Source organism: Oxyura jamaicensis, chromosome 6, assembly GCF_011077185.1.
Source record: "Oxyura jamaicensis isolate SHBP4307 breed ruddy duck chromosome 6, BPBGC_Ojam_1.0, whole genome shotgun sequence".
NCBI lineage: Eukaryota > Metazoa > Chordata > Aves > Anseriformes > Anatidae > Oxyura > Oxyura jamaicensis.
Window position 1 is genome coordinate 5,713,003 of NC_048898.1, and position 27,417 is coordinate 5,740,419.

Consider the following 27,417-nt stretch of genomic DNA (forward strand, 5'->3'; position numbering starts at 1 on the left):
TTTTGGTCATCCCGTGAAGAAGGTGTGAGCCCACAGCCTGACCACCTGCTTCTGGTGCAGGCTCCTGTTGTGTGGGAGCTGTGGCTCTTGGCTGCTGGTACTGGCCCTGCTTGTTGCAGGCAGTGTGCTGAGGAGCTGTTAGGTTGGGCAGAGCTAGAATTCAAAGGTTTTAAACTAAACAGCACTGCAAGCTGTGGTTTTGAATGCAAGGCCCCTCCTTGAGGGGAGGAAAAGGACTTCCAAGCATGCACATAGCAGAATCTATCTGGGTTCTGACTGTGGTAGTTGCTGGAGATCCTCTCCTCTTGGAGAGGAATGAGAACATGTACTAATGTCAAGCAACCTGTAGGTTTGTTGAGAGTTAGGTTGGTGAATGTTTTATTCCTACGTCAATGGTGTTGTTTGCTGTCTTTTTCCTCCCTGACTGCCTCATGCACAGAGCCTTAAGCTCTCTGCTGAGCCCTGCAAAGCCCTGGTGGTGTTAGCTGCTCAGCTGCCTGTGCAGCATCCAGCAGGAGCTGGAGTGGATGAGGCACATTACTTTTAGCACACAAAAACCTGAAGGCTAAACCAAATCATGTATAATGCTTACAGCACCCATTTCTGGGCTGCTGCTTCTTAAGGAAACTAGTAAAAAAAAAAAAAAGGCAGAAACTTGCTTTGTTGATCACTAAATGATGGGAGTTCTATGTCCTACTGTGTTGGTGATAAAGGCTTATTGCTGTGGCTAAATCAGAATTAGATCAGGTGTTTTTCTGTGTCTTCTTGAGTGTCAACTGTTTTACCAGTACAGCAAAAAATTTGGGGCAGTCAGCCAAGTTCCTTGCCTGTTTGCCCATGTGGATGCATAAACCCTCTGCAGATTTTGGTAACCACTATTGGCATGACATCATTATGCAGCTCTTAGACATGCAAATATGTGGACAGGTAGGCTTGAGGATCATTAAAGTGATTAGAAACTGATTTAGTTTCCCCTTTTTCTGCTCCGTTTCCCTGGTCTTAAATGAAATGATGCAATTTTGTGTTCAATAAATGCTTACATATTTTTCTGTCTTCTGCTTGCCTCCAGAAAGAAGTGGACAACACTCAAACATGTAACCTGTGTGGTGGAAGCATGAGGACAACTTTGAATGCACAGTGGACTCCAAGCTGTGTGGTAGCTACAGGTAAGCTTAAAAAATTATGTTGTATATTGATGTTATTGCGGAAAGCACAAAGCTGAGAGGCAGGTAGTTCCTTGTGTTGACTGACTTGGCAGTACATTCACTTTTAGGCTGTGCTCAGATACACTGTTTCTAATTGACTAAGGGTTCTGCAGGTTCCCTGCATGGAACTGACTTTGTTTTAGTGATGTGATGCGGCTGGATGGGCAGGTGTGATAGATGGAATTAGGCAGATCTGCCACCCCAGAAAGTACTGGATATAGATTCTGATTGTGAGATGCTGAAGAAAAAGGAAGATTTCAGTGTTTTTTCCCTTTCTCCTCTGCTCTTGTGAAGGTGGGACTTGAAGTCTAGGTCCTCAAGTCTAGGAGCTTGGATTATTAATTCCTGCTCTGCTCTGTTCCAAATAATGGTGGTCCTCCAGCCTTTGCACTGTCTGACAGCTCTGAGTGAGCACTAATCTGTTCCAGGGCTGAACATGGATATAGCTGTCAGTGTTAATGTTTAAGCTATTATAGCTGTTTTTCAGAGCAAACCTTTTAAGATGAAGTGTATACTATGTTTCTTGGAGCTGTTGTTTCAGGCTTTCTATAGATTCAGGAAGGCTTTATTGAACATTGGCAAGAATATACTGAAGAGGATGTGGTTGAACTCACATTTTGAAATAGCTTTTCCACCACATAGGTTAGTGTCTACTGCCTTCCTTTTAACTGACGACCTCTATTGCATAGTATAAAATTGTGACAGTGTCTCTGGAATATTATAGTAAATGCATTTGCTGGAATATATTTGCTAAAGTAATATATGTAATAATTCCTTTGTTTCCACCATGTCTGAAATCACCACATACAGAATGTCATTAAAAATTAATATGCTTTGGTAGCAACATGCAATTACCAGCTTTTTAACACCTTACTAGGAAATACTTTCTCCTATTTTATTGTGTCTATTTTAAATGAATGTCATTGATATGAGGAAAATAAGTATACGTACTGAAGGGTGCTGGCTAAAACTATTCATTTGTTTTAGAATATTATGAAGCATTTTCACACGAGATCATTTCAGAAACTAAACAATCCAGTAGCACAGAAAGCTTGTGATTTTCAAATATTTGTGTGTGGAAGGGAAAGGTTGTGGGAGACTTGTGAGGAATATGGGGGAAAAAGAAGGTTTTTTTGCACCTCATGTTGACTGGTTGACAAGTTGAAACCATTGAGATATATTTGTCTTCCCATGGCTGGACAGATCAAGCAAATGTTGCCTTTGAAAGGAAGGGAGATGTCATGGATTCCTCAACATTGCGTTTCCACTTAGCTGATTATCATATATCCAGTCCTATTGAGTGCTAAGTCTTTGGTTTAGTTTCCCATGCAGAGAATGGAGCAAGACTGAACGTTGTTAGCACATCTCAAAGTCCACGAGCTTTCAGCAATGCTCTATACAAACACAGTGCAAGTGCCAATATACGAGTATTTCTTGAGGTACCACTTCATCATGTTAGTTCCTGAACTTATGTAATTAATAACTGAGTAAAAATGTACTTGGAAAGAACATCCCTTTGTGAAAGGCTGCTGCTGGTTTTGGTTGAATTTACCTTGCTGTACACGAGAACATTCCGTACTAATCAAAAGCTAGCAAGACACGGGGCTATCATGCTGTCCTGGTGCTCATGTTGCCAGCTGCCCATCAGACTTTCTGAAATGGGTGGTTTTCTCAAAGAATGAGAAATTTATTTGTGGATGTGGCAAACTCCTGGTGCGGGGGATATGTTAGAAATCACACCTGCTTGGAACAGCTCCCAAGGAATAAGTCCATGAGTATCCATGACTGTCCTTTCCCCTTTCTTTACTTTGACCTTTCTGCCATCTTGGTGGGAGGTCTTCTTTCTATGTGCATTTTGTATAGTTAGGAACTGAATATACCTTATGTGTTTGGGTTCTGCAGCATTCATAAATGACCCTTTCCCACTGCACCGAATGATTTCCCATTTTGCTTGAATGATGCACACAGTGCTGGGCCGTGTATATCTTTCACCAGAAATACATTTTTCCATGAAAATGACCAATTGTAAAAAACTCGGAGATTATTACAAGTTAGGCAGATTCACGACAGACCAGTAGAACTGCAATGTTTCACTTTATGTAACTTTCCTTTTATCTCTGACAGCTAAAATTCAGGCTGTCAGCATTGCGACTCTTTCCCTGTTGGCCCTTCAGATTCCAAGTGTGTTTGGTAAGCTGCTGAGCTGAGTGCATCTGGGAGGGTGCGCATGATGCTGGTGTCATTGCAATTTGTGACAATAAAAATTACTTTTAGACTGGCATGCTTGGTGTTTCTAGGAGGCCCTTGCGATTTAAGGAGTGGGCAGATGCTGTAATGGGCTTGGAGCCCAAGTAATTCTCTGTGGGTGTTGAGATAGGTGAGGCTATGAGAACGTGTGGGTTATGGCAGCAAGTAGCGGTCCATTTTAGCACTGTGGCCCTGCTCTGTTTGGGGGGAGGTAAAAGATAGGAGATGGAGCACCTGCCCTTCAGAGCCAGATGTATAGCCATTCTAGTAAAGCTGCTTACATGCTTAGGTAATTGGGGGTGGTCTGTCCAGGCATGGGGAGGAGACCAAAGAGCCAAATGCAAACTCCAGCAGTCCTGGGGCTTTTGTCTTTCTCCCTATGGGCCTTTCAGTCTGTTAAAGGCATTGAGATGCCTTGCTTGGAGCTTGTGGTGTACAGAATGGAAGACTTAGGTTGTGTCAGAACAGCTGTCCCATAGGCTTTCCTAGGGCTGTGAATGTTAGATGTACATTCTCCCCAGGTCAAGTCACGTCTCCAAATTCTCTCTCCCCCAACGTGGAACCGTTTGTTTCAATAGATCCTTGACTCTGTCTGTTGGGTGGCCCCTATTACAATTGTTGAAACAGCTCAAGATCTTCCACGAAGCTTCTTTATCCTGCCTGCAACAGTTAGAGAGGTGATACTTGGAGAAAACATTAAAGCAACCAAAGAGCAACTGAGGCTATAGAGCAAGCTGAAGGAGCATAGTTGGTGTTGTCCTGGATCCCCAGGCAGGATGTTCTAAACGCTGCAGCTGCTTTCCCATCTTACCTTAACTCCCCAAACAAGGGTGGAGAGGAAGCAAGAAGAGCAAGACATTTCCGCAGCGATTGCAACACGCTCTGATAGGCAGGTTCCCTCTCCCTGCCCTGTGACAAGCATGGTGTAGGCCACAAAGTGCTGCAATCCTTATCGGGGCTTTTGGGGCTTTTTTTTTTAAGAATTCCATCTTTGCAGTCACTTCTTCCTCCCTCACTGAAGGGGGTGGGGGGGTGCTGACTAATTAACAACTGTTCAGTAGCAGATGCTGTTGTGAAAATTGTTTGATGGTGATTTAACTTGGAATACGATTCTTTTAAAGGGCCACACAGACATTTTCCAACCCCTAGATGAGGTGGGCTCTGTTTGGTGTATGAAACCAGCCTACCGTGCCCTGAAAAGATGAACCTTATTATTTGCAAATGGCTGCTCTTTCATGATGATACCTGTAGGCATTACAGTTGTCCTGCAGTAGTAGTCATTGGTGTACCAGAGATGATGATGACATGGACTATTAGATAGACATAGTCACATTTTTTAATTGGAGAATAAAAAGCCAGGGCTGGTGGTAGTTACCTGCTTCACTCCTCCAAATGCAGTTAACATGCAACCAACATTGGTTGTTTTCTTCTGTCTGAAATCACATTAACATTAGTCATGTAAAATGCTATAGTGTTTTGAAATCAATATTTATCAGCATACCCTATTGTGGTTTATTTCTAGTCTGCTGATGTGATTGAGTAGTATCTCATATGACCATGACATTTGTAAACAGAGCAGGGAGAGTGTCACTACCCTTTAGGTTGCTGTTTTCCTGGTAATTGTTATCAGATCATGATATTCAGGTGTCAGACCCTAAACTGTAACTGTAACACTGAAGCCAGGAGAGCTGTAACTTGAGTTCTCACAATTGCCAGCTTTTCTAATTGCTTTTAGCTCAGTTTCTAGAGGAGTGAGCGAGGTGCGTAAATGTGGTGAACTGGTGTCATGTGAGGTGACTGAGCTCCACACCTCACAGCTGAGGAACCGTGGTCTCCCAAATGTCCTGGGTCAGTCTTGGCCTCCAGCAGATGTTGCAGGTGCCCTGGGGTGGCTGAATTGTTTGACAGTTTGGTCAGGCAGCTGACTCTCATTCCAGGTTTCTGCCAGCTGTCTCCCACAGGTGAAATACCTTCAGTGCACAGCCATCTTCTGACACAGTGGAAGGAGCTCCTCGTCTCTCCCACTGAGCAGGCACAGGCTCAGTCTTCTTAGTTATTCCCCAGCTACTGTATCACTCATTGCAAGCTTAGTGATTTGGGCAGCTTTCAAGAGAGATGTGGTTTTTTTCCTGATACCATTTGGAAAGATTTCCTCACATGTATGGGAAAAACCTGTCCTGACAGCAGAAGACAGGGAGAAGCCCCAAAACTTTGTTGTAACTTCCATGCTTTAAGTGGTAATGAAGGAGTTGTTTTATACATAACTGAAATTAATATATGTAAGTCGGCTGTACCCACTGGTCTGAGATTTCTGAAGATATCATGCAGAAGATCAGTGAGAAGTTCAGAGGAGTGTGGGCTGCAGTGTGGCCAGCTGTGGTGGTCTGTGGGATGTCACCACAAGACCCAACAAAGTTGCTTGGTCTCTCGTGTCTGTTTGTTTCATCCAACGATGAACTGTATAGAGAGAAAGTGTCTCTCACATACATTGTGGTACTTTCTCAGTACTGGTCTGTTTTCTTCCATCATCATTTCTGCAGCCACTATGCACAAGAGTGGAATGAAATTTGAGACTGTAGGGATGTGTCGACTGTCTGAGGTGATGTTTGGGAGTTAGCTGGCAGATTTCATGCCCCAGACAGCAGGCTGAGGCACCAGTGGAGACAACGCTTGCACAGCCATTTCTGCACAGTGCTTCACATGGTGTGCAGTTCTGGCAGGCCTGTCTGAAGGAGATGGGTCTGATCAGGCAGTGTGGGTGGCTCAACTTCTTACCAGCTGTGCCCTCTGAGGAAAGAGGCAAGGGCTGTTTGGTGAGCCATGCCCTACGTAAGGGACTACACCTCTCTGCTTGTGCCACTGCTCAGGTGCTGATGTATCCCTCCATAGCCTGGAAGGAGACAAAATTGAGGTCCTGTTCCCATGAGTGGCCAGGCCACCCAGGAAGTTTAATTCACTGTGAATGGTACTTTCAAAATAAATTGAGGGGTCTGTCCCCACTCATCACTCTTCCATCCCACCACCAATTGCTGCAGACCTCAGCTTGTGAGAGCACTCCTGGGGGCTGCCCAGACCATGCTGTGTCAGAGCAAGTGCTCTCTGCCTCTCCTAACCTGGCTGGCTTTGACAAAAGTCTGCCCAGCCACAGCTGCAGGGAGACTGTGTGTGATCAGCCTAGGCTGACACTGATTTAAGCTCCCAGATCACTTTGGCTGCTTCAGACAATCATAAGCTGCAAAGTAGAAACCCTTGTGGATGGAACTACCTGTTATGCAGTCAAGAATGAATGAAAAAACAAATGTAGGAAATGAAGAGTCAGTCAGCTTGTTGCCTAGGAGAGGAGGATTTATGGGATGCCAGTGTTCCTGCTGCCTTGGGGAAATGCTGTAATGACAGGGCAGCAAGGCAAGAGAGAGCCGGAGGGCCTCGTCATTGTGTCATGCTGATGGCATGGTTCAGACCTCAGCTGGGTTGAGTGGGTGGCATCTATTGTCTTTGCTTGTCAAACTCCTGGTCACCAAATAACGAGGTGGTTGTTAAAACCCTTCAAAATATTTTACAGAGCCTGTGCTCACCCATGTTCATCTTATTTTTGCAGATCAGCGGTGCTCAGGCAGGGTGTTATCACGGGAGGTGCCTCCCAACCCGCATGCAGTCAGGGAGCTGCGGTGCTGCGCAGAGGCACCTGCACTAGCCGGGAGGCTGGTGCTTGCCAGGCAGCCCCATCTCCTGTGGGTTGTGCAGCATCCGCACTCACCCTGCTGCAGTCCAAGCTAACCTGGGGCCAGCTCAAGACCTCCCAGCTCCCGGCTGTACACTCACAGAAGAGGATCAGATGGCCCCTTGGATGCTTGCTGCCCTCCTTCCCAAACACACCCGCTGTCTGATCCTTTTCCTCACTCTTCTTTATGGAGAAACCCTTGAGTTGGAGATCTATAAACTGCCAGTATATGAGGGATAAAGGCATTCTGCAGTAGCTGGCATTTTTGGCATTTAAATTATTGATAGTGTCCTAGAGTATAAACCATATGTCTTGTTTTGGTGCTGCTCACGGGCAGGACAAAACTGAGGAAAACCTGAGGGACACCAAGGAGCAGTATATGGCAGGGAGGAGCCCCACTCCCCTGCCCACCTTTGGATTTATCCTGAGGAATGGAGGCTTTGCAGTTCATATAGGCAGCGCCTTCCCTCAGCCTTGTAAAACTAAAGATAAATGCTAATGGCAGAAGCCCTTCTCAGTATGAATGGGCAAACATCAGCCCCTGAAAAATGCACTTGCTGTTTTAGTTAAAAATGAACAAATCAGTTCTTGTGCTTTTGAGAATTTAAACTTCCCTAAGTAAGCGATAGATTTTTCAGAAGAAAAAAATTTACTAGGAGGCAATCCAGTAAGTCACATTAAGAATAGGCAGGAGCCCTAGGAGGCCCATATTCAAATCTTAGATTTGTCAGCATTTCCCAATATGGTCCTGGAAAAATCAGCTAAATCATTTATAAGACAAGAATAATCTTTCAGTGTAGTCACAGTGTACTTTTCTGACAAACCCAGAGCGGTGACAGGCTTGTTACAGCAGGAATAAAATTCACCTTGCTGCTGGGGTACTGTGGTAACTAATTAGGTAAAACGTTTTCTTAGTGTTTTTGAACAAGGGAAAAGGTGGGTGCTGTCAGTTCCCTGGCTGTCCAAAATCACTGAGTGCCATCATGTCCTGAAAGAAGCAATAGCTGGACTGACCCTGGAACTTATTTGCATCGAGGGAAAGGACAGTGCTGTCCTTATTCTTAATTTATCAGTCCTCACTGAACTGAGAGCTGACTGAGGCTCTGACTGAGAGGAGCTCATGCTGTACTGTGAGATTTCGGTTACTGTGGAGGCTTTCTCCTTGCCAGGCTAAACTGCATGCTGGAAGCAGAGAATAGGGAAGGTCCCAAAGAGGCACTTCTCTTAAAAGAAACAAAAACCATTTTTTTTCAGTTTGTGTGTGACAGTGAGGCAGCCTTGGTTAGCATTGGTTTTGGGAAACCTCTGCAGTTGATCACGACAGGAGATGAGTAAGATCATGCTCGCTCATGAAAGCACCTTCTTCCAGAGACCACTGCTTGCTCCTGATCTGCTGCTAATTAGTCTCCGCCCTGTGATACTGAGTCATTATATTCTTTGCCCTTTTCCATGGCTGCTTTTGGTGTGGAAACTGACACAAATATTGCTCCCCTGCTGGAAATCATCATGTCATCTTCATCGTCAGTACCTGTAAGCCCAGATGAGAAGGGAATCTTTTTTTATTATTATTATTTTGGATAATGATCTCTGACAGGAATGCTTTGAAGCTCAGCCATGCTGTGGTGGTACAGTGCACATAGCATCTGACTCGTTTCTGTAATGTCACAAATTTTAACTCCAAAAGCAGAAAAGCTCTTAAGCAGCCTTTAAAGGTGCTGCCAGGAAAAGGTGGAGGGATTCTACACTTCAGCTCTTCAGTACTTTGACACCCATCATCTCTGTGCTTGACATGAGGTTTATACGTTGGCTTCAGCCCTACAGCTTCCCTGCATCCCCTTGCTCTGTGTATCACTGGATTAAATGCTCTAGCCTCCTGGTTTGTGTGGCAAATTTGGTTTTGCTTTATGTTCTTGATAGAGGAAGAAGGGAACAGGCTCCAGGGGTCACCAGTGTCTTTCACTGGTATGACTGACTTCCTTCCTGAATCCCTGCTGGCATTACGAGCACGGGGCTATTCTGGAGAATGTGTCCTTCTGCTGAACTGTACTCAGCCAAGGCTGGTTTGGGCTTGGTGCTGTGACTCAGATGAGCTGGAGAGAGACCCTTGGGACTTATGGAACCAATTAGCTTAAGATGACTGAGATGGAAAGTTGCTAGCATAGTGGGTTACTGCAGCAGATGTGTGCAGTTATCCCATTACGTCTTAACCCCTGCAGTGGGATGAACCCCTCGTAGAGTCCACTGTGATGGGCAGTGGCAAAGCAGTAGCGGTTATGCCCAGGCAAAAGGAGCAAAACAGAAGTGGGCCATTAAAAACTTTAATTAACAAACAGTAGGACACAGCTAGCAGTTCCAAGTATCCGTGTCCTGTGTTGTGTTGCTCCTTCCTGGATCAACTCTGAACTCCCAGTGCCTGCTGTTTCCCTGTCTTCAGCACAGTGGGGCTAGGTGGCTCCTCACCTTTCTGGCAGAGCTTTTCAGCTCAAAATTTGTAATTTGTCCTTACCTGCCTTTGGTTGGCAGCTGGGAATCCTGTGGGGCTTGAGGTGCTCAGCTTTTGGTGGGGAATAAAAATGCAAACAGCCTTGGCTGAGCCTGTCTGCCTGGGCCTGCTGGGTCTGGACAGAGCGGGGAGCATAGTAAGAGTTCGGCTCAGGGCTGGGAGGAGGCTTTGGAGCCCTCTGCACTCAGCATGTGTTGTATCTGTCAGCAAACCTCTGTTTCACTTCTTTGCTGTGTTCCTGGGGGAATTAGGGTGGCTGTGTCAAGTAATTCCACCCATTGCATGTGTACTATGCTGACAAAACTGATGTTGACTGTCTGAAAAGGCCACATAGATGGTGACAACTGCCAGTGACTCATTTGATGGAAGGATAAGAAGATCATAATAAAACAACTTTCCTGTGGCACAGTGATTACAAGAGTTGGAGTAGCCCAAGCACCCAGTAACACCCTGAAGATTGGAGGCTTTTTCTACTTATTTTTCAAGTCTTTCTCGTAAGCATTTATTGCAATAAAAATAAAGATGCAGGAAGAGGAAGAAGAGAACATCTGAACTGTTTTAAAATAAACGTGTCTTTTTTTTGAACATGCTTGGTGAAATAGTTCTATGGTAACACCAATAGTTGTGAAAGGGACGTATCCCCACCACTGAATATTTGTTCCCCTTGCAGTGAGCCTTGGTAAAACTCAAATAGTCTCTGACCTTACGGTACTAGTTTACAGTATCAGTAGTTTCCTGCCATGACTCAGTGGCTGGAACAGTAATATCTGTCAGTCTTTTTTTCCTCTCTCTTTCCAAATCTCTTTTGAAGCTTTTCTGAGTGGGCGGAGAGAGGCAAATGACAGATATAGTCCTGGTTCTTGCCCTTCCTCTTGCACCTTTTAATTTTACAAATCAACCTGCTCCTGCTTTTCTGCCCTTTTATCCATCAGGCTTCCCTTTCACGTAGTCCCTGAGCAAATCTTACTTTCCTTTTCGTTCCTCCTGGTGGTGCCTAGGCCTGCTGATAATGCCAGGGAAATACTGAGCTCATTCCTGCCCTGGCTTTTTCCCCTTGCTGGTACATCTCTCTTCTGCTATCCTGATGGAACTTCATATCCTCCCTTCCTCTGCAGTTATCTTGCTGAGCCTGCACTGCTATAATAAACTCTTCTACCAGCAGAGATCAATGGGTTTTGTAAGGTCTGGGTTGGGTATGGTGTATGGTTTAGGATGCAGTACAAGCTAGCTGTAGGCAGCTTGAGCTGTGAAGGCACTGCTTCACCTGTGGGCCCTCCACAGCTGGAATAACAAGTAATGGAGTAAGACAACAGCAAACCCCACTCACATGGAAATTGTCTCAATTCTACCCTGTGGCCTTGCTGTCACAGGCTTCCCCTGGTCAAAGGCTAAGAAGCAGCAAGTGATGTTTATTCCTGTCAGTTGTCACCAAGACCTGAGACCTTCCCAGGAGCCTGGAGTAAAACCCTCCTACTTCTGCAGCCTCCAGCCTGGAAGTGTCTGACCGAGCCTGAAGCTCTGGCTCAGGCTTAGTGCTGCTAGAAACAAGGAGGGTGCTTCACTGCATCCGGAGGGGCAGCCTATCACTGTCCCTACAGAAGGTAGCTACTTACAGTCCTAGTGGTGCCTTCTAACCCCACTTGAAGTCTGGACAACAGAGCAAAGTGCCCCTCTTGCCAACATTTAAAAACAAAACAAAGCCCTGCAGAGTCTGTGTATTGATACCAATGTATGGCTTCCAGTTTTTCTGATGCTGCGGAAGTCCTGGCTCTGCAGGTTGCTTTGTGGAGACACCTAGTCCTACACCTCTGAGCAGCACCCTGTGAACTAGCTTCACACCACTCAGTTAAGGAGTCTCTTGAATTTGCAAATTATGGTCACAAGCCAGTCTTCTAGAATGGCAGTTTTATTTCATAATTTGTGTTTTGTGACTTCTGTTGAACATAATCCTTGTGTAGCCCATGGATTAGGAGCCTGCTGTACTGAAAAAACTTTAGCTTGCTTCTGGGGTCCTGGAGTAAGTTATAACCATGGCTCTGCTGCAGGTGTGCAGGAGGTGTGTATTTGGGAGGCTGACAACAGATAGGAGTCAAATTCAGGGTGAAATTAAGTGGAAAATACTTTAGTCTGCCTAAGGCCATCTTGAGCTTTATATGATCCCTTAACTTTTATCTGACCATGGCAAGCCTGTGGGCTCCCTTGAAGCCACTAGTGTGCAGGATTGGTTAGTGTTTCTCCGAGGTTCCTTCTTGAGGGCACGCGAGGCTCAGGAACAACTTCAGGTGTGCAGCTTGTCCACCACTTGCTGCAGGGCACTCGAGTCTTCTCCTGGTAGATGTGGAGGCCAAAATGAAGTTCAAGATACTTGAATCTACTGAAAACAATTGTCAAGGTTGGTCACGGCTCTTGCAGCATCTGCTTTTGTGAATCCTCATGCTAGCATAGACAATGAAGTAGAAATGTGTTTCAGGCCAAAAATTTGAGGGAAGGTCTGCTGATGCCAGTCTGCCACTTCTCCAGCGGGACATAGAAAACCTGCTAACAGCTCTGGTTCTCCTCCAGAGACTTCTAGCACTGGGCCCTAATCGGGAATCAAACTAGGTATGTGTCTAGGGTGAGGGAGTTGGGAGACACGTGATTTTGGTTCTACAGCTGCTGTTCTGGGGACAGAAGCCTTACTGATTTTTGAATTTTTTGAAGCCCTGATTTTTGAAACCAAGCTATAAACCAGGCTCTGCTCTGGACAGGACACTCTGCTAGCAATACATTTCAGGCTGAACTTGGAAGTCATCACAAGCTTTTGTTTAGGCTGTGGTCTAAAGATGCTTTTTTTTTTTTTTTTTTCGCCGGGGGGGGGGGCCCGGGGGAGAAGCAGGCTACTGAAATCAGCCCTCAGCTTAGCTGTGCAGTACTTGCTACCGTGGAGACACAGTTTTCCCTCTGTGGCATAGGTTTTGGATAGCCCTTACCTGCAAAATAAGACCGCAGAACAGGGGGGAAAAAAAAAAAAAAAGATGCTTTTCATGTGGAATATTAACTAGTAGCTTTAGTGTATGGGCACCAGACTTCTCTTTATCTTTCAGGACTTAGAAAATAGGTTTTTAGCTATACACAAAGAAACTTGTACTTGTTTGGGCGAGAGAGGAAGAACGCTTTTCAGGACTGCGTTAAGCAGAAACTAGTTGAATTTGCTTCATATGAAACTGAAGAGGCCAACCCATCAGCAAAGCAGAGTTTCTCATAAACTCTGCTTGAAAGAAGCCTTCCCGGAGTGGGGTCTTCCGTTTCTGGCTGTGGATGTGCAGGTGTGCCACTCAGGACCTGTTGTGCCACTTGGCTGGCGGTTTTGGAAGTCGTTTGCAGAGCCTGCAGACTAGATGTAAGTACACGGCAAGTACTGTGCTTTGAAATGTGCTTTTTCTGTTGTCTTTCCTTAGACAGCTTGGACGTTTACTTATCTTTATTTTTATTTTCCAAACGTGCCATTTCCTATGAGAATGCAGCCCTCCCAGGCGCCCAAATGCCGTCGTGTACGCAGTTGCCCTCCAAACGAGCAGTACACCTGCACGGCTCCCCGACACCTGCCGCCACCTCCAGCGGGGCAGCGCCCGGCCGCTCCCCCCGTGTCCCCGGCCCGCCCCCGGGCGGCCTCGCCGCAGCTCGCCGAGCCACCGGCGCCCTCTCTCGGCTCCCCGCGGCCGGGACCGCCGGCTGAAGCCGGCCGTGCGCGATCCCTGCAGCCGGGGGAGGCCGGGACCTGCATGAAATCCTCGGCAGTGCCTGAAGGGTGACATCTGTCCCCTACCGGTGCGCACAGCGGCTCTGCCTGAAGGCTCGGTACTTCTGGATCCCCAGCGTTTAGGGGATCTGGTGTTTTAGAAGGAGGAGAAGCCGCCTAAAATTTTAGGTGTCAGTTAAGGTGTGCTGCTCAATAGAGGCAGGCAGCTGCTGGGAAGTAGGTAGCGGGATTTCCCTTCCAAATCCTCCACTTGACAGTTCTTTTCCCCAGTTACTTCTTCAGAACCAAGCCCTGTCAGCAGAGAGCTTTGCTTTTGCTAATGAGGTAGGAATTTATCAACACACAGAAGCTCTCAAACTCGTGAAAGACAGGCCGGTTGAGGGACTGTCCTAGAGAGCTCCCAAGAGACACCAGGTTTTGAGAGAGAGCAGCTCAGGTCTGGCTGAATAATAACAATAACCCGTGATCTAAATTCTCTACTGCAAACCGCTCTTCCGCCTAGCCTGAAGTTTTGGGTTTGCTAATTTTTTAATAGTGTGCGGTTGGGAGTATTATTTGTGTTAATTTCCGAAAATCTTTTCCTTACACCGCTGTTTCCAAATTCAAATTTTAATGTTGAATACCAGAACTTATGTGAAATCTCTTATGCCTCTGGAGACTGAGAAAGTGAAACCAAGTCCTCTCATTTCAGAGCAGCAAATTGGTAGTAACACAAGTAGCAGGCCTTTGCTCCGACAAACACCGCTGTGAGTGTATTAGGTCTGAATGCTGGGGAATTTCAAAGCATGTCAAGCATTCCCTTTGGATCTTACTGCCAACATGTCCAGGCATTGCTGTAACTCTGCTGTGGTCATGGTCAAAAGAGATGGTGGTGCCCAAGGAAGAAGCAGCTGGCAGCACAACTTCACACCTCTGTTAAACCCAAGGCTCTTATTAGAGGTTATAGGGCCTGTATGTTCTCTTTGCTTGCTGTCCATGCAGGAAAAAAAGGAAAAAAAGTCTGTTAGTAAAAGTGAAATTGTACAAGGTTGCTAGAGTGCAGAAGCTGGAATAACTGGCCCTGGAGATGCGAGGGACTCCCAAAGCTGTTTCAGCCCAACGAGGAGGCAGTGCAGATAGAAAAGGCAGCCACCAAGCCCACATGCAGCTGGAGAGCCAGTTATACTGGCTTTTTTTTTTTTTTTTTTTTTTTTTTTTTTTTTTTTTTTTCCCCTGCACATCCTTCAGTCTGTTCTGTTCACAAGCAGGAGGTGGAAATAATTTTGGAGAAAACATCTCTGCAGTTTTTTTTTGTTTGTTTGTTTCCTACAGAAAAGACTGACTGGACCAGAAGATTGGGAGTCCTTAACCTGTTGGTCTCAAGAGGATTTCTCTCAGTGTATGTGCTCTCCAGACCTTATTTCTCAGCAATGCAAGGGAGCAGAGGAGTGGAGATGATGGAAGGTGGATTTTCGGCACAGATTGCCGCGTAGACCGATGATATATCAAAATATCATCCAGTACAGTTTGTCAGGACTTGGTGTGTCACCTAGTAACAGGCTTTGCAATTAGATCTCTCTGTTGCTCTTACAAGTTAAAAAATCCCACTGGCCTTGTGAGGACTCCACCACCCATGTTTCTCTCTCCAAGGAGCAGCTCTGGCTGATAGGCTCAGACTGTTTTGTATTGACTCCAGTTCCAAAGCCATGGAAATCTGGGGCACATCTTCTCCCTGAGCTCCAATGCTCATCATCTTTTCCTCTAGTATTTGTCGGGCAGCTCAGTGTGCTGCCTTCTGAACCTCTCTGGCGCCTTGCTGTGCGGTCAGATGTGCCATTGGGAAAGCCGGTCCTTCCCCGCAGCTTTCTGTGAGGGTCTGGCACCCCTCTCTGTGACCCTCCTGGCACTGGGAGCTCCCACAAGGCTGTGAAACCCAAGAAATTTTGTTCCTGAAACTACAGACATGGGGTTGACAATGGCTCAACATCTGGAGTAGCAACCTAAATATCTGTTTGTACAGCGAGTCACGGTGGTGGTGGTAAATCATCCTGGTTAATGAATTTTCAGTATGGCTTTAGGTAGCTATTGTTTTTATAAACAAATGGTTTTGCTCTGCATGTTTCTCCATAAGGGATGGTTTGAGAAAGCGCTGCTGACAGCTGTGAGCAAGTAGCAGTGCTATATCAGACATTTTATGCCCCTTTGATGTCACGCGCTTTGTGGTAATGCAGCACGGTGGTGGTTAATGAGAAAGCGGGGTACGCTGCCTCCTGTCATTCCTAGACAAGAGCTGCAGGCTCTTGCACGTGTCTAATTTTGTGTGTGAGCATCCTGCAGAATGGTGGGCAGCTTCGGTGAGACTTTCGAGTGATTTGTTTTCTACAGCACTGAACAAGCAGCCTGGCTCAGCACAGCTTCAAAGAATGACATTTTTAATATTTTGATTGACTCAGTACAAAAAGGGATGAGACTCCAGCAGCTTGGAAAGGCACAGTTATTGTGGTAGGTGTTACCCAGTGATTAATGTCTCTTACTTTAAATCCAAACCTCTCAGCTCCTTTCATACATTTTTGCTAGCAACAGCAGATCCTCTGCCAGTCTCCTAGGTCTGAATTTCTTGAGGTGCAGACAGTAGTGCCAATTTTGGTTTCTTGGCAATTTTGGGCTTAGGAGTTCAGCTTTGACTATGCGTTCAGATCCCTGAGTATTCTGCATGGAAGTTGTTGATCTGCTGAGCTGATTTATGGAATGTATTATTCTGCTTTCCTGCAGCATTTTTACTGTATGGAAAACATTTTGTGCTTATTATCACTTGCCACATGCATTTAATCTATTTTTGGTAATTCTCAAGGCCCATCACCATGGTATCCTAGCACCAGTGAACATAATGCCGATATCCATTCAATGTGAACCGCTGATGCACAACTCCTTTTAATATTAACACAGCTTTGTTGTGTTACTTATTATTTATTTTTCAAATACAAAATGTTTGTGCTTAAAATAAAGACTTAAAGCTAAGACCATGTGTACTGTAGATGGAACCATTTGTGGATGGACAGAGTTAAGCAGCCCAAGTTGCTGGGCCTGCCCCTTTCAGCTAGCTGCACCTTATGCTGTTGCTGATACACTTGAGGTAACTTTTAAAAAGGATCCGTGTCACTTAAAGTGGCCAAAGTACCATGGGTGTCTCTGTCTTGTGGCTCTATTTAATTTTTTTGTGTGTGCTGGATACTCCATAGTGTACAGCCTGTGACAGGTTGCCATTGGTGTAACATACCGAGGGAGACGGTCAGTAAACCTGCTGTATAGCAGCAGATCCAGGAGTGCTGCCAGCCTCCTGTGTCACTGGCTGTCCCCCTTCCAGCACCGTTGATGGCACAGCAGTAGTAGTTCAGTCAGTTCTCTCTGAGCGCACACAGTAGGAAAATGAAGTGTTTAGGGGCCATAAGTGATGAGTATGTAGGAAATAATGCTGTAATAGGTTGTGATTCAGCTTCTACTTTTTCCAACAACTGAAATTTTCTAAGGTAAATGGCTCTATTCAAGACAATAACATGCACGTTTACCATGTTCAGCACTTTTCGTATTACCTACGTTTATCTCTTGATAAATCATTATGCAAATAATTCTGGAATAAATGCTACAGAACTAAAATGTGAGTGAAAACAAGGCTGTATTAACTCTTTTGGCATGTACAAGCTTAGGGTGTATTTAAAATACACAAAAGTGAACTACATGAGAAAAATCTGAACACCTCTGAATCAAAACCAACTTTCTGGGCAAATATTCAGAGAAAAAGCAATTTTCAGAGCTGAGTGGCATCTCCTGGAGTGAGTGCTGCTGTTGGGTCTCATTTGGGCTCTGCACCTAATCTGTGCATCCTACCAAAAGTTAACAGGGTGCCTTTACATTTTAAGGCAAGGATCCACAAAGGTGCCAGCCGACTTATGTGCCAATGAGAAAACGTTCTAAAACTTTCTTATTCCTTCTCTAACAGTGGCAAATCACCACTTTTGTTTTTTTGTGGGTTCTTTTGTAGTTCTTTACTATGTTCCTGTGTCAAAAAGCAATTGGCATTGCATTTACATGTATAGCTCTTGGTATGGCAACTTTTAAAAACACTCCCCAACATGGGGATTTTCTTTATACCCAGAAAATACCCAGATGAGTGGTTGCATCTCTTGGCAGAGGACACACCCCACCTGCTTCAGCCACTGACATCCTGGCTCTGTTAATGTCCTTGCTGAGGAGCAGGAGGAGCACTGCCCAACTGTCTCAGGGTGGGATGAGCCATTCTGTGTGCATCCAGCAGCTGCACGGCTCCCAGGTAGCTGCAGGCTGCCAGGTTCTCCCAGGAGGTAAGCTGTTGGGACTGGAGGTCAAAGCAATGCAATGCACTCTGATGTACAGCATCTAGGCCAGATAACTCAGAGTAACGAGCGGCTCATCGACCGTGCGAGCAAGTACCACCTCTGCCAGTAATGGCACTAGTTCCTTACCTTAGTTTGGAGTGATGTCCTTGTTCTGTGTGATAGTCTCCTAACAACTCTACAAGAGTTGCTCTTGGCTTGGTGAGGGTAGTGAGAGTTTGCACTGCTGTTACACAGAAGCGGTCAGTGGGCCCTGGGTAACTGATCCTAAAACAAGATCCAGCCTTCTTATTCCCTGGATTCTGTCCAATCCTTCCCATATTTCGTCAGGTGCAGTGCCTGGCTCTGGAAATGAGAGTGGAAAAAGTGGGAGCCGGCAGCAGCATGGTGTGCATTGGAGGGGTGACTTCAGGAGTAATGCAGGCTCCTAGCTCAGCCTGTTCATGTCAGTTTCCCCTCAGTGCTGTGGTGCAACTGACTCCTGTTTCACTTTTGATCAGGTCTCTCTCTGGAGAGCTGCTGCCTGGACAACTTTTTCTCTTCCCGTAGTTATGAAGCTGGTAATTCCTGCATGGCAGAAACATCTTTCAGTTTTCCACGCTGAATTGAATTTCTTTTTCCCCGAACATTCCTGCAAGTTCTCAAAAAGTTTTGATGTCCAGACCTATCTGCCAATCCTTAATGCAAAGCCTGGACAGAGGCAGGCAGCTCTGCTGCAGAGCCCAGTATCACACAGTGTGTTCTTCCTTCTCAGCTGCACACTGCTGCTAACAGTTCTCTGCCTCTGCTCTTCTGATCAGTTTTACATTATTCTATACTTTCTTTGGCTGTGCTTCCCTAATTTGCTTATGACAGCATCAAGCCAAATAGCATTGATCTAGCTACCATTTATTTTGGCGAGTAATGGCTGGAAACAATCAGGACTCAGCAGTCTCCCACGTAACGCATCCAAAAGCCCAGACCACATGAGTAGTAGCAGGACCTGAATAGTACAGAATTGACACACAAAATCACAATATCAATAGTAAAACACCAGAATAGTCTACTGAGTGACAAATCAGTTGTCCCTTTCACTAATACCGAAACTAGATATGTGTGTTTTTGATTCAAACAGGCAGTCTAGAGAAGCTGTTTTCACTTCACCAACATGTGGCACACTGACATTTATTCTTTCTGGCTAGTGCATGGAATTAATACCATTTCTTTTAAAAGTTAATCACAGGCTAGCTTTCTCCTTGTTCCCCTGCTCCTGGTGGGCTCAGGGAAAGCCTGCCACGTACTGCGTGAAAGGGATTCACTCTGAGCACGCAAGCTGGGCTGGAAGGGGCTTGTGTGACACACCATACACTGCTTGCCCACTTACTGCGGGCTTCACACTGTATCCACTGGAGTTTGGTGGTAAACATTTCACTGGGAGCAGCTGCAGCTCCAGTAAGCACCAGGAGCGACTCAGACTTCCAAGCTCTCATGATAGTATTTTTCTCTGGCTAAATGAGTGCTTTTGTTGGCTTTTGTGGTTTTGCATTCTGCTATTTTGGTACCGCGTGCTCCCAGAATGAACTGCTTTGCTGGGGCACTTTCTAGTCATCGTTCCAGTGATATTTTGGTAACGTATATGGTTTTTAAGAGGAGATTTGTATTTTTGAACAATATCAAGCGCTGGTCCTAGTCCTTGCAAAGACTTAGAAGGATGATTCAGAGAGCCTAAGGTCAAAGCGAGGGCCCAGCAGGCGTAACCTGTGCGTTACACAGCTCTCTTGCTCATTGCTGTTTCACAAACCATGCCTGTCTGCTGGTAGCTTCACAAACATCCTTGAAGGGGAATAACAGTTTACAGCGAGCTTCTAGCAGGCGATGCGCACCAGTGATCAATGATCTTGGTCTTTCCTTTTGCCACTTGCAAGCTGACATCTTTTCCGTAGAAAAGCCTAAATTTTATGCTTGGGTTCAAGCTCTCCACGTTCTTCTGGTTTCTGTCTTCTCCATTGAGGTTCCAGAAATAAAATAACCTCCTAATCATTTCTTTGTAACTGAATGACTGGAAATGTAAGTGTGAAGGGAAATGTAAAGTCTCTTCCTGTTGCTTATTAGTCAATGTAATACATTTTCTAGTCTCAGAGAGATTACAGTAATATTTTATGCCACTTTTTTCTAATCTGCTTTCTCAATTATCAGATCCCTTGGAGGAAAACTTTTCAATTCAGTCATTAGAATAACCAGAGTTGGTTTATGTGCTGTTTCCATTTTCATTACTCAAGTCTGTATCACAAAAGGGCAAAGAATAACAGCACCTGTAAGACTGTCTGGCCCCAGCCCGTCAAGGAATACAGCAAAATGTGGGTTGCCCAGCTGCTCACTCAAAGTCCAGGGCTATTGCCATGTTTACTGCTGTTTATTTTTATCAGCTTGTGTTTCAGCTTTTACTCTGTGTGAGAGACGTTAGCTCCAAATGTTGCTTTAAAAGACTGTAAGCAAGAGGAGGGAAAGACCCTAAACTTGAGGCCAGCAAGACTACAGTGTGGCTTTGCTGTCATGGCACAATCATTCTTTCCGTTAGTCTCAAGGCTTATAAATTAATGAATCCACTATTTATTCTTATTCTCTGAGTGAAGCATTTGGTAAGCCCATAAACTGCATGAGTCTGTAAATACGAAAAGACTTGGCATTCGATGCCTTCTGTCATGCCAGCGGGGTTGCTGGTTTCTGTTTTCCTCTTAATGTTTCTGTTCCTAAAACACCTTGCTGTGCACACCCCATGCCAGGATTATTTTGAGGAGCTAGCAATCGTTTCCATGTCAGCCCAGGATCCACTCATGCTGAGGGAATTCATGACCGTCATTTCCTTGCTTTGCACCACTAGAGGAATGGAGGGGCGGGGAGAGAGCGGGTGGATGCCAGGCCTGGCCCTTAGTGGGTTTTACTCCAGTGGTACCTACATGTAAGGTGTAGTTCGGTTGTGACAAACCATAGCAGCTGCCTGGCCTGGGATGCAGGCGTGGAGCTGGGCGCTGGACAGGCAGGCTTTGCCTAGAGCATGCGGGGGTCCCGCTCTAGGGAGCACAACGGGTGGGTCCTGCAGAGCAGAGATGTGGCAGAGAGGACTGGAAGGAGGCAGAGGCCCTGCTGTGGGATGTGGCTGGGGCTGGAGTTGTAGTTTGGGCAGAGGCTGCAGGGGGTGGACACATGCTTAGGGCCCTTGCTCGGGAAGGCAGGGGACAAGCCTGATGGTGAGTGGGAGTCCTCAGCGCTGGCACCCAGGCCATGGGCAGCAGCGGGGCACCTACGTTTGGGAACCCTTGTATTACCATTGTTCTCTCTGGGATATATATAACGTGGAGACAGAAAACCTGTACCCTCAACCCACTGCGGAGACGACAGATGTTTCCTCCTTGTAAGGGAAGCTTTCAGATGACAGGTATCACAAAGCACACCTTTTTAAAGAATTCAATTGGATACCAATTAGCCATAATGAAATAAGTTTAGTGGGGATGTTTTTATACGGAAGTGAGTGTCAGCTGCTGCAATGTGCAGCGTGAATGGAAGTATCCTTCATTACAGGGCTTTGCTGTGAGAGGGTCAGAGACGTAATCGTTTGCAGCTGTTCCAGTCTTGTTTCCACTGTCAGTGTAAATACTGAGGATGAGTGCACAAGCCGGCTAGACTTTGGGCTGACCTAGACAGCTTCTGGAAACTCAGGATATGCCATTCCTAAAAGGCTCTTAATTTTTCCCATCCCACCCTGATTGAAAACATTCCTCCTTCAGCCAAAATGTGGAGGAGAGAGCAAAGGATCCGGTTCAGTTCCTGTTGAGAGCAGTGACCAGTCTTAGCCAGGGCAAGAGTGGCTGAGAGTGGGTGTCAGCAGCCTGCTGCAGCAAATCAGTCTGACCCTGGTGTTTAGGAATCCAGGCTGTCTGTCCATGCCCCCACCCCACCCATTTTTTTTTTTTTTTAAGTATGAAATCAAAAACTCTGGAGTCAGATTCTGCTCTGGCACTGTTGCAGGGACTTATCAATTCAACAACAATTTCCTCTTCTTACACCACCTGAAGATCTGGTTCCTTGTGACTGCTGAGAGGCATTATGTACATCTTGTCTTAGAGCACTGGTCTGCTGCAAGGAAAAAGGAAACAAGAACAAAAGTAAAAGGACTCCTAGTTGAAGCACCTTACTTACATGAAGCTACCATGGTGAGCACACGGAGGTAAAGGAGGCATGGTGAGCACACACAGGTGAAAGGAGCACTGAAAGAACTCAGTTCCTCTGAGCAACACTATAGATTATTTCCTGTTTAAAGACAAGAACAATTTCAGAAAGAAACAAAGGGTTTTATTACGAAGCAAATAACATACAAGTCTGACCATGGCTGCATATACCAGGCTGTTGCTTACTACTACGAGGAGTCACATTTTAGCCACAAATGGTTGATGGATGGAGGAAAAGCCCCAGTTAGTGTAATTGATTACTACTGGGGCTGATCTCTGGACATGTTAATTTTTTATTCTTGCAAATTAACTTCTAGACCTGTTGTATATGTAATCAAGTTAGATTTGTGTCTGTCTGTCTGACAAGTGATTCATCCAGAGGAAAAACACAAGGGTCGGTACTTGAGACAGCTTGCCAAGAGAACACCATGGTCATCTCCACTGACAGCAGCGGATCCTCATAGATCTGTTGGAGCTTTTGGATGCTAAGGTTTTAAAGGCCTGCATTTCTTGGAAGTGTCTCCAAGAACCTTTTAGAAACTGTTTCACACTGGTTAGTGGTGTTGGGACTTGAGGTCCCAGCTCTGGCAGCGCACCCCAGTGCTTTCAGAGCTCTCTGGGGATGCTGGTGTGTTGGGCCAACACACCTGAGGGTGTGAGCCAAACCTACCTGCACATACCAACTGCTCCGCAGTACAGCAAACACAATGCTTCAAGTGGTTGCGACTTTGTCAGCCTTGCTCCTTAGGCTAAAGAGTGAATATGGCCTCTAGAAATCATACTCAGTTTCTGCAAGAGTTAAAATCCATGAGGAAAGCTTTACAGAGCTATTGAATGACTTGTATTATCCACATTAATACATGATGGCCATAGGACCCAAACTCAGTGAAAAGCAACCTGGTGCCCAATAGCTTTTTAAATCTGAATTCTGTTCTCTGTGCTGCACTGCATAACAGGCATGAGCGGTTATCAGCAAACACACCTGCCAGTTATCACCTCAGATATTATTGTCCCACTGTGCTAATAAGGACGAGAACGTAAGATCTTGTACCTCATTTTCACCATGTGCAAGCTTTTATTTTTTCGATACAAACTCCATCTGAACAATGTGCTTCCATGTGTGCTGCTGCCCCGATGGCTGCAAGTAGCGGCTGCTTTGATTCAGGCACAGGCAAATTAGCACTTCTCTTTCTTTGTGAGTTCCTCCTCTCCATTTATCGCCAGCTTATGTGGAAATATATTCAGTTGGCTATGCACAAAGTAGGATTTTCAATGAAAAGGTAAATTTGTTTCTCTTACTTAAATTATGCCTTTGAGGTATGAACGTTCTTCGTGTTTGCTGTGAGCTATTGAATAGGCTTCTTGCTTGTGTTTGGGGATGGAGCGAGCCAGGCCATGTTTGTGAGCCGTGCCATAGGCTGTGGCATTTGGCAGTGTGCTCCTGCCCAGGGAAGGACTTCTTCCCTTCATGCTCTCTGTCGAAGTAGCCTTTAAACAAACAAATAAGAGGAGCACTCAGACTGAAAACTAACTCTCCACACTGGTGTGGAATCTGCTGCTTTCTCAAACTCCCAGGTAGGATGATTTGCTGTTAGCCTTTCTTCCCTTCCTGGTCACCAGTGGAAGCTCTCTGTTGGTTGGAAACCTCATAGCATGGTGGCTGGGGTGCAGCGAGGTTGTGGTCGTGGAGAAAGGACTATACCTGCTCCTCCAAGGCAGCCAACGTGAGAGCTTCCATGTGAGTTAGCAGAGGAAGAGGGAGGCAGGCAGGCAGCTTGCACCAGCCTGGGCTCTCACCTCCACGTAACATAAAGCAGTCTTTGTGAAGTGGTGGTGGTTCACACCGACTGCATGTCGGTCACAGGAGGCGTTGAAGATGAGGAAGGTGTGCTCTGGCTGTGCTCTTGCATCAGAAGGATTTTGCAGAGGGAGCCAATCCAGCTCTGTGCCAGTAGAGCGTCTTCTTCCTTTAGTGCAGCCTTCCCTAGGGCACTGTTAGGGACAAAATCTGTCTGTTGATGAGCAGAGTTGCCAGAGGGAGTCTTAAAAGGGGGCATAACATACCCCAGAAAGGCAGGATTAGATGAAAGTCACTCAGGTCCCCCGCAGAGGAGCAGCTCTGAGGCCCAGGATGCTGTGTGTGGGATTGCCTGCACGCTGCCTCTGATGGGCAGTGGCTCCATGCCTGCGAGTGAGCAGTGGCGTGCTCCTGGGCCAGGTTGAGGAGCCAAAAGCCGGAGGAAAATACTCCAGAAAACCTCAAGAAACATTGATACTGCCCTGGCCTTTACTCGTGTTTGGGCTGTCAGGTGTGATGGCAGCAGGCCCTGGTTTCTCTGCTTTGGCAGGTGGACAGGAGTTTGTGCTGCCTGGGAGAGGAGTGTAGTGGGCTGTGCGTGGCATGGCCAGAACAAATTGCTCATTTTCCACCTTGTTCTTCGGCACAGTTTTAGGAATTTTTGCAAGCACAGAAGCAATTTAAAATAATACGGGTTGTGTGCTCTATTATGAGAGCCACACAATAGATCATGCTTTCTAATATATAAATTATTTTTGGTAATAAATTACATTGTCCCCCAAAATATAAGACTTTGCCAGAATATAAGTAAAATACTAGAAAATGCGTGTGTATACATGCATGCTTTAAAGAAAACCTTTTGTCTCAAAAGTTTGAGTCAACAAGAAAATTAATTTAGCCTCTTGAAGTTTTGTTATCTCTTGGGTAGAGCTGTTTTTTATGTAAAACTTCTTGTCATTGGATATATTATTGAAATTGTAAGTTATTGTGAACAGAGCCATGTTTAGGCTACGCTACAGCTTTTTAAAGTTGAAAGATAGAAATGCTTGAAATACACCAGCTTTTCCAGTGAAGTGCTGTCATGATTAAATAAAAAGGAATGACAAAAATACATACTGGGCTGCTTCTTAAAGCAGTCTCTGCCACGACTGACTTCCAAACATGTTAGCAATGTTCACCTCAGGAGAGGTTTACTGACTCAGTTTTACTCCAGAAACTTTGAATTTCTTTAAACCAGTTTTGCTAAAAGACTGTCTTGATGAATTTATAGGAAGGAGAAGGCTGAGGAGGAATTAATTCCTTGGTTATACATTGCTTCCTTCGTATTTCTCACAGATATAGATGAAACTTAAGTTCCAGAGTATGATGCTAGTGAAAGCGATAGTCTAGTCACACAAGGTTTTTTTTCCTGACGGTGTCTCTCTCTTTCCAATCAGTGTTTATTTGTGTTGCTGTCTGAATTGGTTTTGGACACTGACCTTAAGATGTTTCCCTAACTTGAGACCTCACGATGTGAAATACGGTTTCCTTAAACCCATGAAGGAAACAAATTGGATGGGGCTGGTTATTTAGATCACATTGTGCAACAAAACTTAAGGGAAAAGCCTTTGGAGCAGGTCCAGGCCAGCTGCGGCTCGTCGGACGTGGCTGACTCAGAGGACATCAGACGGTCCGTGCTGGACGGCGCTGTGCCTGCTGACAAAGTGGCTTGGAAAAGGCTCTGGGGATGGTTTTTGAGAGGGAAAGGAGGGGAAAAACATGGCCTGTCCAAGGCACTTCTTGCATTGTTGACAATAACCTGTGTGATGGGGAGCCCCCAGGTTGGACTGAGCAGAGAGGATGTTGAGCAGCAGCAGCCTCTGCCCAAGCCACGGCAGCTGAAGCTGTGCCCGGACCTGCGCTGGGAGCTGGGCTGTGAGAGTTGCTCTGGCTGATGGAAGCGGCGGTCTGTTGTGTGTCCGTTTAGAGCTGGCTGGAGCTGTCCCTAAAAATAGCTGCCTGCCTGTGAGTCACAAATCACCAGTCTGAAAAGAAATTGGGTGAGTAGCCCTCAGCTCGGAGTATCCTGGAGCCTGCCCAGATGTGTTTTGAAGAGAGGGGCCCTGTCCTGGCCACACGCAGGTACCTGTGGCCTCGGAGATGAGGGGAGACTGAAGTAGCCGTGCCCTCATCAAGGTCTTAGGGATTAATTGGCTACCAGGCTGTCATCGGCAGGAGAAAGTTGTGGTGTGGTCACAAGTGTGCTGGTAGCTGCCTCTAAGAAATTCAGTGGGCTTCACCAGGACAAGGATCAACACTTGAGTTGATCAGTTATTTCACTCTGTGCATGTTGAAGCCTTCAGTTGCCACCTGAATGACTGTAGTGGCTGGTGGGTTGCTGGGTCCTTTGCTCAGAAGTAAGTTATCTTGTGCAATCAGCAACTTGAGTGAGAGATTAACCCCAAGATAACAAAGTTCGGAGGCTGGCCGTGAGGAGCAGCCACCTGCCAGTCACCGATTCCTCACCACAGTGACCACCTGTGTCCCACCATGGCTCAACCTTGCTCCTTCCTGGTGTGATGGGTACAGCAAGAGGGGTTTGGAGGGAAAATCCTTATTGGTGGCTATTGGCATCTACAGCTTCCATTCCCATTTCTCCTTACGGATGCAGCCTGAAGCCCTGGCTTGGCCAAGAGTTTTAAAGCGTTTCTTTGCTTAGAGAATTGTAGCTCTTCAAGAAATCCACCTCTGTGTCATGCAACATCCCTTTGGATGAGGATCTAAGATGGAACTGCTTTCTTTCATTAGGATCATGGGGTTGAATGAACTATTAGGTACAAATAAATATTGCTACTTATTTGCTCTACCTCATTTAAGAAGGATGGTGGAGAGGTCAATTGCCTTGTCCCTCTCTGAGGTGGAGCCCCTCCATTGCCCTGGGCGGGACCCATGGCTGGACAGGGGAGGTTTAGCTGATGGAGTAACCGTACCGTTTGCTGGAAAAAGTTAGTGTGAAGAACGTCTAGCCCAAGCCTCAGGGTTGTGGAAAGAAGCCTGGCTTTTTCTGTAGGGAAACAATTGCTTTCGAAGAACAAACAGAAAACTTCCAACCCCCTTATTTTCCAATAAGTAAAAATATTGGTGACCATGTTTTGAAGCCTCCCTGCTCATGTAGTTGCTGGGATGACCAAGGAGGGGACAGGTGGCTGTACTTGTGGTGGCTGGCATCCCTCCTTTCCGGTGCGGTGGCAGCAGCCTCAGGGATCCAGGTGCCTGCTGCAGAGAACTCAACAGACTCACTGCTTGGCAGAGCCACAGCTTGTGTGGGGCCTTCCAGGGCATCCCAAATGAGACCTGCTCGTATGATTCAGATCTGGGGTGTGACCTGCTTCTGCTCATGCTGATTCCAGACATCATGTAAAATAGCTCGTGGCTTAGCAGCTTTTATTAGCAGCAGATTTATCTCTTCTGGTTTTGGTCTATGTGTAAGACCCTTATTTCAGGTCCTTCCTATCAAAGCTATTGGTGCATTTCTGAAGTTAAGGTATTCAGGAAACCAGTTGTTTAGTTTGGATACCTCAATACATTGGTTTTCCCATCACTGTGCTAAGTGACTAGATAAAGTGAAATATACAATCGAATTGTAAGAACACATTTTTCTCTCCTGAAGT

At 45.9% G+C, this 27,417-nt stretch overlaps 1 long non-coding RNA gene across 1 annotated transcript in view; it reads left to right on the top strand.

The window, feature by feature from the left end:
- The window catches only part of LOC118168803, a 64,502-nt gene extending 55,586 nt beyond the window's left edge, over window positions 1-8,916 (top strand). Inside the window, exons 13-14 of the long non-coding RNA XR_004751803.1 lie at window positions 1,070-1,166; window positions 7,051-8,916. This is a non-coding gene — a long non-coding RNA (uncharacterized LOC118168803). The remainder of the gene's footprint in view (window positions 1-1,069; window positions 1,167-7,050) is intronic.
- The last annotated feature ends 18,501 nt before the right edge of the window (window positions 8,917-27,417 follow it).